Here is a 14,194-nt window from a genome sequence, read left to right as displayed (position 1 = left end):
TCTGCAAGGTGGTCAGACTCTGGTGTACGTATTAGCATTGAACACCTCTTGATTTGAAACTGAAGCTTGCCTCCATTTGAAATTATTCTGAATTTAGACATAGCAAAAATTTTTAATACAAGTGCTGACTCCTGAAAGTTCCTACTGTAGCAAGAATAACTCAGGAATAACTCCACATACATTTTGTTATTAGCCCTGGGAAAGCCAGGACATTGTCAAAGATCCCACCCACAGTAAGGAGAGTTATACAACTGGATGAACCACAAGTCACACAAGTACCACAGTTTTATACACCATATATTACAAATTTCTATGCTGGGTTCTGTGAAAAAGGAAAAAAACCTAAAATATCCTCTTTTCTTTTCCTCTTCCTACCTACCATTCTCATGTACAACCATTGAAAAATGCAGGAATAACCTTTGCTTTGTTCCTTCAGGTTTCAATTATTTCTCTAAGAAAATAAGGAAACCTGTCAACTTAATGACTTCATTTCCTTGATCAGCAACATCTTAATAAACTACAGTAACATGCATGCCCCCTTCTGATAAATGCAGTATTTATATAGTTGCATAAGAAATGTAAAAACACACCTTTTCAAGCTCAGTTTGAAACACACCAATTTGATTAAAATTTAAATAAGCCTTTTTAACTGGGACCTTTCAAATGTCTCAAACCTTTATATAATTTGGTTATCTTACTGTCAACATAAGATACTATAATATTTCAAACTTGCAGTGAACCAACATCAGCTGTTTCAATCTTCTAGAAAATTTCCACAAGGAAATTTTTACTGACTGGAATGCAATTCAATATTATTTTAGGATACTATTGAAAGACGGTTTTGAAAAAACAGCATGACCAAAGATGAAGAGATGAAATACAGATTTTTTTATAGATACAAATATTTTTGAAATTGTAACAAATGAAATAAAAAAGGGCTTGGGAAATTCCACTTAAATTTTTAAAATATGGTTTTCCTAAAAGTTATATTTTCAATAGTTTACTTGTCTGGATAATGAATTTGTGACCTATACAGGGCATGATAATAGACTAATGCAGTGTCAGAGAACTTCTTCCTTTCTCTAGCATTCTTTCTAATGCAAATACTTGCCTCATGAGGGCCTGGAATCAATCAGAAAAGTGGACTTCATTACCCTCTGTCTGCCCTTTCAGAAGATCATAAAATTTTCTAAACTTATTTCTGATTTCTCCATTTCATATCAAAAGCCCACTGTAAGATAACTTAGACAAAAGATAATAGGTCTACCTTGATTTATAATTTGGTACAAAGAGTCAATGATTTTTTACCAAATGCATGTTCTAACTAATGATGTGAAGGTTCATTCAAACTTACTAATGAAGTTAAAACAATCAATAGAAAATAAACTTCCAATAAAAACAAGACGCCTGATTTAACATGGTTGACCTGAAATTAGACTATTACTGTATCTTTTGAATATGAAAGCCAAAAAAAAAAAAAAATATGCATTTTTCTGCTAACATTTAGGAGGGGTAAGAAAGTTTTTAGAAGTTCATAAGGAAGTAGGCTGTCTATTTAAAATCCAGTCCTTCACTTTGCTTAAGTACCTATCCCAAGGCTAAATTATTATTCTTGACCTAATTGTTCTTGAACACTGTGTCAAGGGCTATATATAAGTACTCCCTGCTTTTAATTATTATGACAAAATAAAACAGATTCACAGCAGTGTAGTAGTTTTCACTCTAAATCCTTCACCATTTTTATTTACCCAGTGTTTTCTTTGTATATGCCCATAGAGAAAGTCTTTCCTCTGAATTTAATCTACAACAGCAAGACTTTCTCTATATATGTAGCTGTTTTCTAAATCTCCAAAATGGCCTGAGGTAATATGAAACAGTATACCTAATGCAATTCACAGGTACCTACATATACAGTATCTGATATGTAAATAAAAGAGCATTTCACCTCATATACCAGAAAAGAAACTATAAAAATCCATAGTATCAGGAGGCCAGACATAGGCAACCCTAATCAGAGTGGACAAGAGCTTTCCCCGTAGAGAAAATGCGGCAGTTATGGCTTGCCATGTTTGGAACTGTCAAGCGTTCTTCCTGTCCACCCTTCTTAAGATCTTCTTGAAGTACATACATGATGAAGGTGAGCAGGACCTCACACTGTTGATCTTGATCTGATATAAAACCACATACTTCAACTCAGGATAATGAAGCAACACTAATTTAAATTGGTAAAGAATCTTACCTTTTATTTTTAGGCAGAAAGCTTCTTACCACGATTAGTTGTCAATCTAGTAATCTAGTTGATGAGTTTTCGCTCTGCAGGTGTTAATGGCAAGGGGCCCCCTCTATCAGGGAGCACTGTCTTATATGAGTAAGGTTGCTGTTACAGCTCCTGAGAATCTGGGCAATAATTACCATTTCTTTATACCATAGTATCTCTAAAATCACAGCTGAAGAGTAAAATATGTATTTGTGAATCTGTGTTTTAAGGTCAGGAACAGGCCACACAGACTGCATGCCTATTTGGGCCATTTGCTTCCTCTTAGGAACAGGCAATTCCATTCAAATCTCTCTACCTCTACTTCCAACCTGGTATTTTTATTTCATGTTTAAATTTCAGACTGTCCAGGGTCTTTCACCATCTCGTCTTATTGGAGAAAGCCCAGCATACAAGTGAAACCCATTATGTGCTACAGGCACAAAGTGATGCTCAAATATACAACCAGGAGTAATTACAAAAAGAGACTTTACAAGCAGTGCTGGTGCTAATGAAACTCTCATGGAGAAATTCGGAACTGCATGTTCTGAGACAAACTGCAAGTAAATGAGCAGTGGGAGCTTAACAAAGAAAATTTTGACTCCCTGAAGCTCAGCTGTTGTAAATTAACCCAAACATTGAAAATTAAATAGGTCTAAGTCAGGAAATACCTACAAAGAACAATTTATTTCCTGGAGCTAGTACAGTTATTTGTGAAACTTACTCGTTGTAACTCTCAAGAAAGTGAAAATTAAAATGAAGCATACGTGTTTTAAGGTATTTCGTGTTTGAATAAATGATACAGCTATTTCCTGCTGAATTTGAGTAATCTGCTGGTTATGTTAGAAAAAATAACTTACAATATATACTTGACCAGAAAGTTGCAATGGTGCATAGTAGCTGCTTTAGCACCAGTAGAGGTTACCCATTTATATCTTGATTTTGATTAGAACTTCATGTACACTTGCAAAACTCCCTTTTAATGAGGAAAGTTTTCCTGTGTATATAGGACAATTGTCAGCTTGACCTCAGAGGATATACTATCCTAATAAATCCTTTTAAATACTTTCGAAGACTTAGTAAAAAGTTGTATTCTGACTGTTAGGAATCTGAACAGTAAACCTTAAAACATATTTTGACATGCATAAAACTTTCTCATGGTGATCCATTACAGTAACACAATATTACTCGGGTTTTTTTATGAACTGTTTTGCAGAAGCCATTTACAGCAAGATTGGAAAACAGACTTTTATTACCCTTTTCAAGAGATGTCATTTATCAAATGGACAATGACACGTACATCCTCAGAAGCTTAAGATAATTTAATGGTTTATACATACATAGTTTGCAAAGGACATGGCTATATTACTCAGCTTTGAACATTTTTCCCCCACCTCCCCCCCAAGAACAAGATAGTAAAGGTTTCTAAAAGTCCTCTCGAAGCATTAAATCTACTTTTCATCTCACTCAGAGGAGGGAGGAGAAGAGGGAGCCCTAACACAATAGTTTACATGATAGCAAGACAATATAGATAAAAGGCATAATTTTCAACCATAAATGCCTGAAAATGGCCCTTTTAAAACATGGCTTGCAATTCAGTATGTCCACTTATCCCTGAGAAATCATACCTAACACTGGGCAATGATATTTCAAAATACTGACTTCAGCATTAGTTTCCTGTATCTTAGAAAATGATTTTCAGAAGAATGCGAAGGACAGATTTAAAGATTCAGTCTTGCCGTGTAAAACAGGGGAAAGTGCTTAGTCTTGCTAAACCCTACAGTACAAAACCAGAGGAACAGGCGTTCCATCAATTATTGTAATCATATCATGGATAGTGCTACCACTCATTAACTATCAATAATAGTAACGACTGCATAAATAATATGACTAAATAGTTAGCAGAACACTTAGAACCATAGTCCAAACAGACCTGTGGTGGCCTATCACTTGGTCAGTCCATCTTCCACATCAGTGCTGGGTAAGAGCCATCAGTTGGGACTCCCCTGTGCTGGGCTGAACTGATGGCCACGACAGACCCAGTGCTTCACACAGCACCAGCTGAACTGGTTATTTGCTGCACTTGCTTCTGGCCCACAGCTCCTTCCAATTTTTACATGAAGTACTAGTCTTGATGCACAGCAAAGACTGAGCAACTAAAAAGCAGCTCTGGCCAGCTGACTCCAAAGCAAACCCATAGCTATTCTCCCTTTGCATTTTCAAGCTCTAGAAAGTTGCTGCTCAGAGCGTGACTGCTGCAGTTCATACATACAATACCATTATGTCTTGATATCAGCAAGTGTGCTACGCTTTAGAGTCCAGAGATACACGGTGGCTTCCCTCGAAGTATCTGTGGTCGTACTCTGCATTTTACAAGTTCTCACTATTCATTTGAGCTTTCCGTACTTAACACGGGAGGAACCTTTTTTAACGCCATCCCAATTCCACCTAAGTGTTCCTAGAGACATTTCTGAAAGCTATTTCTAGCAAAGGAGTGAAGACATGTCTGTGTATGACAGTCCTGCATAAACATCATAAATTCTCATAAATCTGTCACAAAGGCATTTTTCATTTTCTGTGGCAAGACTATTTTTATTATAAAGGCATATAAAAAGACTGACTTGTCAGTACCTGGGATTTATGAATTAAATCCATATTCTATAATGACACAAGAACATCTTGGCAATTATAGATCTGTTTACTGAGTTTACTGAGTGCAATATTCAAAGGAACATACTGAGCAAATAGTAAGAAAATATATGAACGACTTAACCTTCCCCCAAACTCCAAGAAGAGCTTAATTTTTTCTTCACCTGCACATAGTATCTTAAAGACTTAATTCCAGAGCTTTATTTTAGTCCTTCCATGAACAGTGATCCACAGGCTGGAGCCCTGCTTCTCCATGTTGTACTACAAAGGACTCAAAACTGAAGTAGAACATTTCCTAATGACCTGTGATTGCATGGCTATCGTTTTCCAAGAAAGTCAAACCCACAATTGTACCAGTATGCCTCTGTAAGCCAAAACTTCCAGATTTGCTCTCAGAAATGTTTTTGAACCCTAGTGAATCTTCCCATTAAGCTATTTCCAGCCTTACCTCTCTAGACAACTGTGTTCTTCTTGTCTAGCTACTGCCAGTGAGAACATAATAATGTGAAGGTTATCTGTCGCTAAAGATTGGTCTCCATGGAAGGACCCTTGTGGTCTCTGACATTAAACACAAACTCCTTATGCAAAAGCATGCCAATCTTACGATTTCTCACTGTGTACTTGGAGAACAAGCACAACTCCCAACAGATGGACATCAAAAGAGAACACCCAACATGAAATAAAACAAATAATACAGATCATTTAACAAGGATTGTAATGTAAAGAAACATTTTAAGTAATTTTATTTTAAAACGTCTTCAGAACTAATTGCTTGTAAAGGTTAGGAAAAACATCAGCTGTGGTAGTCTTACAAGGCTTAGTAGTGCAGTGCAGGCCCTAAACAGCATAAAACGCAAACACTGCATAATTGAAAACTGAAGACAAACTAAGACCTGTTTGCATATAGATACAATCGATTTTTTTGGAAAGGGACTTTAGAAAACCTCCATCATTGAACTCTGTCAGTGACTTCTGTATTATTTTCCTTCCAGTAATATATTTTTTTTTAAACTGCCAGCCCTGCAGCTATAACCTTAAGTCTGAAAGCTATGACAGTGTTTTGACTTGTGTCTCATTATTAAGGCTACTCTTTATCTGGAGGAAATATGGTCTATCTTTAATAGTGCAAAATGGAAACCAAAACAATACGTCATTATAGTATGCATATATTTTAATGGACAGTTGCAAACAAATGATGCTCTGATATTCTAGAAGTGCTTATGCAAGTGCATAAGAATTTCCACCAACTTTCAATGTCCTTCAGCTTAACCTGAGCAATTCTAAATAATAGAGGGTCACTTGCAAACAGCTTATTCAGGAACACAGCTCATCTCGAGAAATCCACTGAAATATTTTGTATAGATTTTTCTTCATGTTAAGAAGTCGTATTTCGATTACTCAAACACTGCACCAGGTCAGTAACGGTGAATATTTCTGCACTGTAAAAGGACCACTTTTTCTTCTTGTTTCCTTCTGTGGTTACTTATCTTAGTTTGTAGCACAGTGATTTTCCCACTTCCCTGCTTACAAACAATAAAATGAGCTTAATAAAATGAGTTTCTTTGAGCAAAAGGAATATGGGGCATAGCATGCAATGCAAGAGTATCATCCAAAAAAGAAGGACCCATCTAAAAAAAGGAAAAGTGAAAAAAAATATAAGAAGGATATTCCATGCTCCTTCACTGTGTATGCACATGTGTGCGTGCTTATGATCAACTCCTTCCTCCATCCTTTACAATTGTGGAAAGAAGGGTCATAAAAGGAACATATTTGTCACATGATATTCCAGCCTCCTATTTTCAAAGCTACACAAATGAGACTCTCATGCTGAAAACAATGCTGCAAGACTTAAATCAAAAACTGAGGAAAAAAGGAACAGATTTCTAATCAGGTCTGCCATCCATACTGGTTGTTGTTTTTTTTTTTCCATTCCAGGAATGTTCTGCATAACCTGTCTGAAATTTTATCCAGACAGGCTTTCAGAATTTCTGTCTGTTTTCCAGATACACAGCAAATCTAACCAGCTGATGCTTCAATGGGATGTCCCATACATCCCATTCTGAATTTACTACAGATGTACTATGCAAACGATAAGTACCTACACTGTCAGTTTCATGCAGCCACGGAGTAAAGAGACCTTTCACTGTAAATTAAGTCTTTACATGCTCCATAGTTTGCCGTATCCTGAAAATTATGACCTCACTAACTATGCTCAGAGCAACTAGAGTTTATATATATAGGTGTCTGACACAGACAAATATATATTTCTGGAAATGTCAGATGGAAATATGAGACTCCTTCCTCCACTGGGTGAACTCTGCTTACTGTCTTCTAATGTTGTCATGTTTTGTTCTTTACCTACCTTTCCCAGCAATCCATTCAGCCCATTCATCCAAAGACAGCTCAGGAGCAAGTATGTTAATTCGAGGCTAGGCTAATCCTGCATCTCAAAACACCCATTCAGTCACCTCAACAGTTCTTGGGTTATTTTTTGTCTGCTGCATTAGACTCTGAATTTCACATTTTTAAAGAAACAGAATATGTTTTCCAGCGGGTTAAGGAAGTTTCACTTTTCCTGCGAGCTAAGGAGTCAGTATTCCAACATGAAAATCACTGTGGCAGCAATGAAAGTAATATTGTCTCTATCATCCCCCCTTCAACACATTTATCAGCCTGAATTAGTCTTTAATGTCTATGTGGCTACCATCTACTAGAACATCAGTTTCAAACACCAAGTCTTACTGCCATAAATGGATCTGCCCAAGTATAAAGTAAAAGAATCACAGAGAAACAAGTCTTCCTGTCCTAAGGAAGGATAAACTATATTTGAAACATTATTGACGCCTATTGGTTTAACATGTTTTAAAGATATCCTTGAAGATAGTTGGCATCATTTAACCAGGCAATCTATTCCAGTCCTTTAACAATCCCATTACTATTTTCCCTAATGACTAGCCTGAATCTTCCTAGCTGCAGGACAAATTCATTGCTTCTTGTTACATTTTCCTTAAAACTGAAATTTAGTGAGATATAGGTGGGCTAGAATACACATCACTGACTATAAATACTTCTATGTTTTAGGTTTTTATTTTTTACATAAGCAGAGAATCAGTCAGATCAGAATCCGAGTTTAAGACAGATACCTTAATAAGAAAATTACGCAACAACATGCTATCATAGGATAGTGCTATCATTTTTTTTTGTTGTTTTGTTTTGGTTTTTTTAATGATATAATGAGAAGAAAGGCCAATTTGGTATCTTATTTTGCAGTGTGGCAGCCAGAAATATATTTCCCCCTTTTGACAGTGGTGCTAACTAACAAGAGTTTACTGTACCACACACTTCTTTCTCACATACACCTGTTGAGCAACACTGAAATAGTTTTCCAGACCATTAGGTGCATTCCCCACCTAAAAGACTGAGATGCTGATAATAAAGCAGAGATAATTCGAACAAGTACATGCAGGTGCAAACCTGTCAAATGGCAAAACATTGGAAGGATAATGGGTTTTCAGTCATCACTTACAATCTTCTACTTGAATGCAGTGTTCTGTCCTATTAGTGGACCAGAATAATAACAGTATTAGCAGAACCAAAAGAATGAAACCAAATTCTAGTTAAATAAACTGACTTCAGCAAGGAATTCTGGACGGAAGGGAAGGAAGAGTCGCCACATTCTTAAAAGCTGCATGATATGGTTTCTCCAGTATAAACTATATAACTATATTTAAATGTATAAATAAATAAGGATCTCAACTAGAAATGACAATCACTTGTTTCATGCCCAAGTATGGCTTTATCCCATCATGCCTATTCATCTCTGCAATGATTCAAAACATGAAAAGGAAATGCAATGTCTTGAAATGTACACTTACAAAAAACCAAAGCAGCATAGCTCAGCTTTGGGTATGACTGAAATGATGAGTAATAAGGAATTCCCAAAGGCATAACTCCTCTGAAGCGTTCTCAGAGAGCACCTACTCAGGTGTTTAAAATTGGACAGATTACAGATTCCCCCAAATTTCTGAAGACTTCCATAATTCATATGCAAAATGTCAAAAACATAATTTTGTAACAGACATCACAGCAAGGGAAATACTGAAAATGTTATGCAGAAGCCTTAGTATACAACTTCCAAAACAATCCCTCCAACGTGTAAATTTAAAACAAAATAATTATTTTGAATGACTGCAGTTAACATCCTTCTTTGGTACTATGGCTTTCACTCACTCTCAGAAAATGACCTGGAGGTGTTAGTCAACAGACAACTGATATGAGCCATCAGTGTGCCCAGGTGGCCAAGAAGGCCAAGAGCATCCTGGCTTGTATCAGAAACAGCGTGGCCAGCAGGACTAGGGAAGTGACCATTCCCCTGTACTCAGCACTGGTGAGGCCGCACCTCCAATTCTGTGTTTGGGTTTGGGCCCTTTCACTACAAGAAAGACACTGAGGTGCTGGGGTGAGTCCAGCGAAGGGCAACGGGGCTGGGGAAGGGGCCGGAGCATAAGTCTTATGAGAAGTGGCTGAGGAAACTGGGGTTGTTTAGTCTGGAGAAAAGGAGGGTTAGGAAGGACCTTGCTGCTATCTAAAACTACCTGAAAGGAGGTTGTAGGCAGGTGGCTGTCAGTCTGTTTTCACAAGTAACAAGGGATACGAGAAGAGAAAATGGGCTCAAGTTGTGCCAGGGGAGGTTTAGACTGGGTATTAACAAAAAAATTCTTCACTGAAAGGTTTGTCAAGGACTGGAACAGGCTGCCCAGGGAAATGGTTGAGTCACCATCCCTGGAGGTGTTTAAAAGACTCATAGATGTGGTGCTTAGGGACATGATTTAGTGGTGGACTTGGCAGTACTAGGTTTGTGATTGCACTCAATGATCTTAATGGTCTCTTCCAACCTAAACAAATCTATGTGTATTTCCGTTTTATTAAACTCTGTGCAATTTAGAAGAAGAACAGCTAAACAGTGCTAAAAAAGAATAGAGTTGGGAGTCAGTTCAATGCTGCAGCTCCTAAATTTGCCTTGCATCATCCATTACATCAATTTACTATTCTTCTGAGCCTCACTTTTATATCATAGAGACAATCTTGAACCACAACAGGACCTGGTTTACAATTTCAGCACAGTCCCTCACATCCATGAGATGAGTTCAGTTTTCAAGCATTCTGCATTTTCCAAAGTAAAGTTCATCTTCTTACTGTAGGAAAGAAGCAAAGGAAGTGCAATTTTTTCAACATAAAGGACAAAATGTCCCCCTTCTCCACATCTCTGAACTGGCAAGCTGATACTGCCCATATTGAAAGTGAAAATATTTCAGTTACAAATATTTTTATTTACAATTTACATTGATTGGGTTGAGAAATGTAAAATACTGTACAAATCTTTGAAAATGAAAATAAGCAGTGAAGCTGCGCATTTTGATGAGACAGATTACTCCTCCTAAATAAGTGGTTTCTAATTTGTTGGTTCACTTATCTTTCCCAATTTCATGTATTACTTTGCATGAAACCAGGAAAGATAAAATGCCTGATGAGTAAATTTGGAGAAATGTATTCAAAATCTCTGAGTTAACATGAAAAAAGCAGGAAACAAAGTCAGAGGCAAGGATGTTGTACACTGAATTGGCATTATACAGCTCTGAGGACTTGTCTACCTATAACAATTCATCCATTAAGTGTCTCAAAAAATAATGGCCTGTTTCTACAGAATACCTGAAAGTTAAAAAAGAATATTAAAAATAATGTAATTATAAAATGTCCAGTCTTATGCTTTATATAGTTTGAGCTGCAAGAAAATTTCTGGCAATGATTTAAAGGGAAAGGACATCCTTAACCAGTAAAGTTTTATTTTCACTTTTGATTCAAATTTGTATGAACTGTGCATCACATTACTATAATGTATTTGTAATCTGATGGGAAACAACCTGTATGATACATGAATTAAATATATGATTTTTAAGTCATAGGTTTCTGTTGATCATGTTCAGTTACAAAATCCACTTTCTGGCTAAAATATGTAATTTTTTGTTGCAAAGTAGTTATGGATTTTACTCTTTCAAAGGGAAGCTGTTGCTAGTTTCAGATATGATCTCAACTTGTTTTGCATTTGAACATCTGTCCATGTGAAACATGCTATATTTCTCAGTAGCTTTCCATAACTATGACCACAGTTCTCCTATAGGAAATAAGAAATGTAATTCCTGTTCCTTAAACCATAATCAGAAAATACAGATGGAGCTATCTTTTCTTCTAATTTCATTATTTTCTGCTCAGTAGAAAAACTAAATAAAGTTTGTTCCCAGAAATGGATGAGATTCAATCCCCTTCTCTCTTACAACCTTCAAATATGTTCTCAACTGTACGTTTGCGTGATGTTACTAGCTACATGCATTGGAAGTTGTGAAAACTGACATATTGATAAAACATAGTATCATTTATAGTTAGTTATTCCTTAGCAGTACTTCAGTTACTATTCCTTCATGGACACTGAAGGAATGCAAAGAAAAGTGTCCGACTGATTCTTGACATTATTTCTGACATCTCAAGTTATTTTGAAAATGTATTTGTTTGTATGTAGAAGTTTGAAATGGTAAAATATTTCCCCATTCACAGTCAGAATGAAAGTAAAACAACCTCAGGAATCTTATGAAAAAATATTTTAAAGATCACCAATATTGAAGATGTTTCTTTTAATAATACTAATTTCTTTTATTTTGAATTCCCACTTATAAATATAAAAATAAAATACATTTCAAAGATTATTTTTTTTTTTAAATTACTCATTTGTATGAAGTATTTTAATTTCAGTTATCTAGGCTTTTCCAACAAGAATGTATTTTCTAACTGAATATTGTTAGCTGTCACGGAAAACTGAATATATTCAAATGCATGAGGGGGATTTTTTTTAGTCACAAAATTCTTATTTTTGTATCTTGATGACTTTGTGGGAAAAACAAGCATGCGCACAACTAAAATGCTTGAGTATTGCAATTTCCTACCGCAGGTGATTGTTGGCAGCTTTACAGTAGTTTTTATAGCTAGTACAGAATATAGCATGCTGGCTTGAAAAACTGTTCAGTCATCATGCCTGTCTCTTAGGCTGGCTGCCTAGAAGGTGATAGATTAACTTTATATTGTTAAAGTTATTTTTTATTAAAAGTGTTAGATAGCTTAGCCCCTAGCTATCTGTCGGGCTCCCTTCTTGAATCTTGTCCTGAGAAGTGACTATACTTTTATATAAACTTGCTCTTTACAGATCACAGCTAAATCGCCTACTTTAAAGCAAAAGGAGATTTTATCTGTCCTGACACATTTCCTTAGATTTATCACTGCTATGACTTCCATTTCCACTCACCCTTCCCCATGTTACCATTATAATAGTTTCCTTACTGACCACAGTATTTCTTAATAAGCCTTTTCTGACACTGAAGTGTCCTGATTGCCAGTTTGGCTTAGCTTTTATTGGGTTAAATAAATAAATAAATAAATAAATAAATAAATAAATAAAAATCATAGAATTATAGAAATCACCAAACTGTTTGGATTGGAAGCTACCTTTAAAGGTCATCTAGTCCAAGTCCCCGGACATGAGCAGGGACATCTTCAACAAGACCTGGTTGCTCAGAGCCCCATCCAACCTGATTTTGAGCGTCAGGGATGGGGCATCTACCACCTCTCTGGGCAACCGGTTCCAGTGTTTCACCACATCACCTTAAAAATATTTCTTCCTTATATCTAATCTAAATACCCTCTTTTAGTTTAAAACCATTATTCCCTGTCCTATTGCAACAGTCTCTGCTAAGAAGTCTGACCCCATCGCCATCTTTATTTCTTATAAGCCCCAATTAAGTACTGGAAGAGCTTTCTCTTCTCCAGGCTGAACAACCCTAAGTCTGAATCTTTCCTCACAGAAGAGGTGCTGCATCCCTCTGACGCGGCCCTCCACTGGACCTGGTCACACAGATCCATGCCTTTCCTGTGCTGAGGAGTCCAGGGCTGGATGCAGTACTCCATCCCTGTACATGAGGAGGGGTCTTATGAGAGTGGAGTAGAGAGGGAAAATCACCTCCCTCGACTTGCTGGCCACGCTTCTTTTGTTGCAGCCCAGGATAGGGTTGGTTTTCTGCGCTGCGAGTGCACATAGACAGCTGGCTCATGTCCAGCTTTTCATCTACCAGTACCCCCAAATAGGGATGAGTTTAAAAAGTGTTTTTCTTACTAGACATGAGATAAAGCAGAAATTGCACTGGAGCATGCAATATTGAAGAAATATCAATATATAAGCAAAACTTAGTTCTGCAGCTAGATCCTATTACTGATCTGGTAACAAATACACTTTAAAGCCAGAAGTCCAAGACACAGTTAAAACCAAATTTTGTGTAATACCCTTTGCAGTGACTCTATCGGGAATGAATTCTGTGTAAGTGCACTGACTTACAGCTATATAAGCCTGGAAAGAATGAAACAAAATAAAAATTCAAGGACTGCATACGCTTACTGCGGAACTGGCCATGAAGTACATTATAAATGCAGAAAAAGTCTCTTCTCTGATCGATTTAAATACAGTTTGTGGAAATTAAACCATGCACAGGTTTGAAGTGGGTGGGAACTGGCTTGCAAAGCCATCTCATCTTGATTATTCTATTATATAATGATTAGTTTCAGCAACATTTGGTTTTATTTTAACTTTCTTTGCTAATATATGTGTAGTGTGTAGGAACTGTCAACGATTTTTTTTCTTTTAATATTGATTGCCCGATGTTATTTATTAGAATTGGGAGGAATATTAATAAGGAAATTAATGTGGGGTTTTTTTTTCCTCCCCATGTCTCTTATAAATTTGTGTCTACAGAACATGGGGTTTTCTCCTTTCAGTATAGGGACAAGGATGAAGGAACTATACATAGTGGCTAAATGTCACATCACACAGCAAAGATGTTCTTAAAAACCAGCTGGAAATAAGCCACTCCTGCTTCCCCAAGGATCAGGTCACAGCACTGCCTTCGGTACAGTTGAGATGACTGTGCATGTTTGGGAGAGAATAGGAGAGAAGGGAAAAGGGTCTGGTGTAGTGAGTTTATTCATTTGCCACCAGACCAAAGGTTGCTGGGACTGAATTTCTGGGCAAGAAAAAAATTGGAATTTGTTTACAGAATATATAACATTTTAAACAGATACAGGATCTTATATGAGCTATTACACGTACCACGTAAGATCAGCTACTGGCTGATAAGCAACGCTTACAATAACGCTGCTCAAAACAATCTCATTTTCATTGTATAATACCTAAGTGCT

The 14,194-nt window shown here is 36.6% G+C and overlaps 1 protein-coding gene across 8 annotated transcripts in view; it reads right to left on the bottom strand.

The window, feature by feature from the left end:
- CDH18 (cadherin 18) overlaps positions 1-14,194 on the bottom strand; it is a 337,159-nt gene that overhangs the window by 91,207 nt on the left and 231,758 nt on the right. The window lies entirely within an intron of this gene.

The sequence above is a fragment of the Falco cherrug genome, chromosome 3, assembly GCF_023634085.1.
Source record: "Falco cherrug isolate bFalChe1 chromosome 3, bFalChe1.pri, whole genome shotgun sequence".
Classification (NCBI taxonomy): Eukaryota; Metazoa; Chordata; class Aves; order Falconiformes; family Falconidae; genus Falco; species Falco cherrug.
This window is presented reverse-complemented; position numbering and strand designations above follow the sequence as displayed.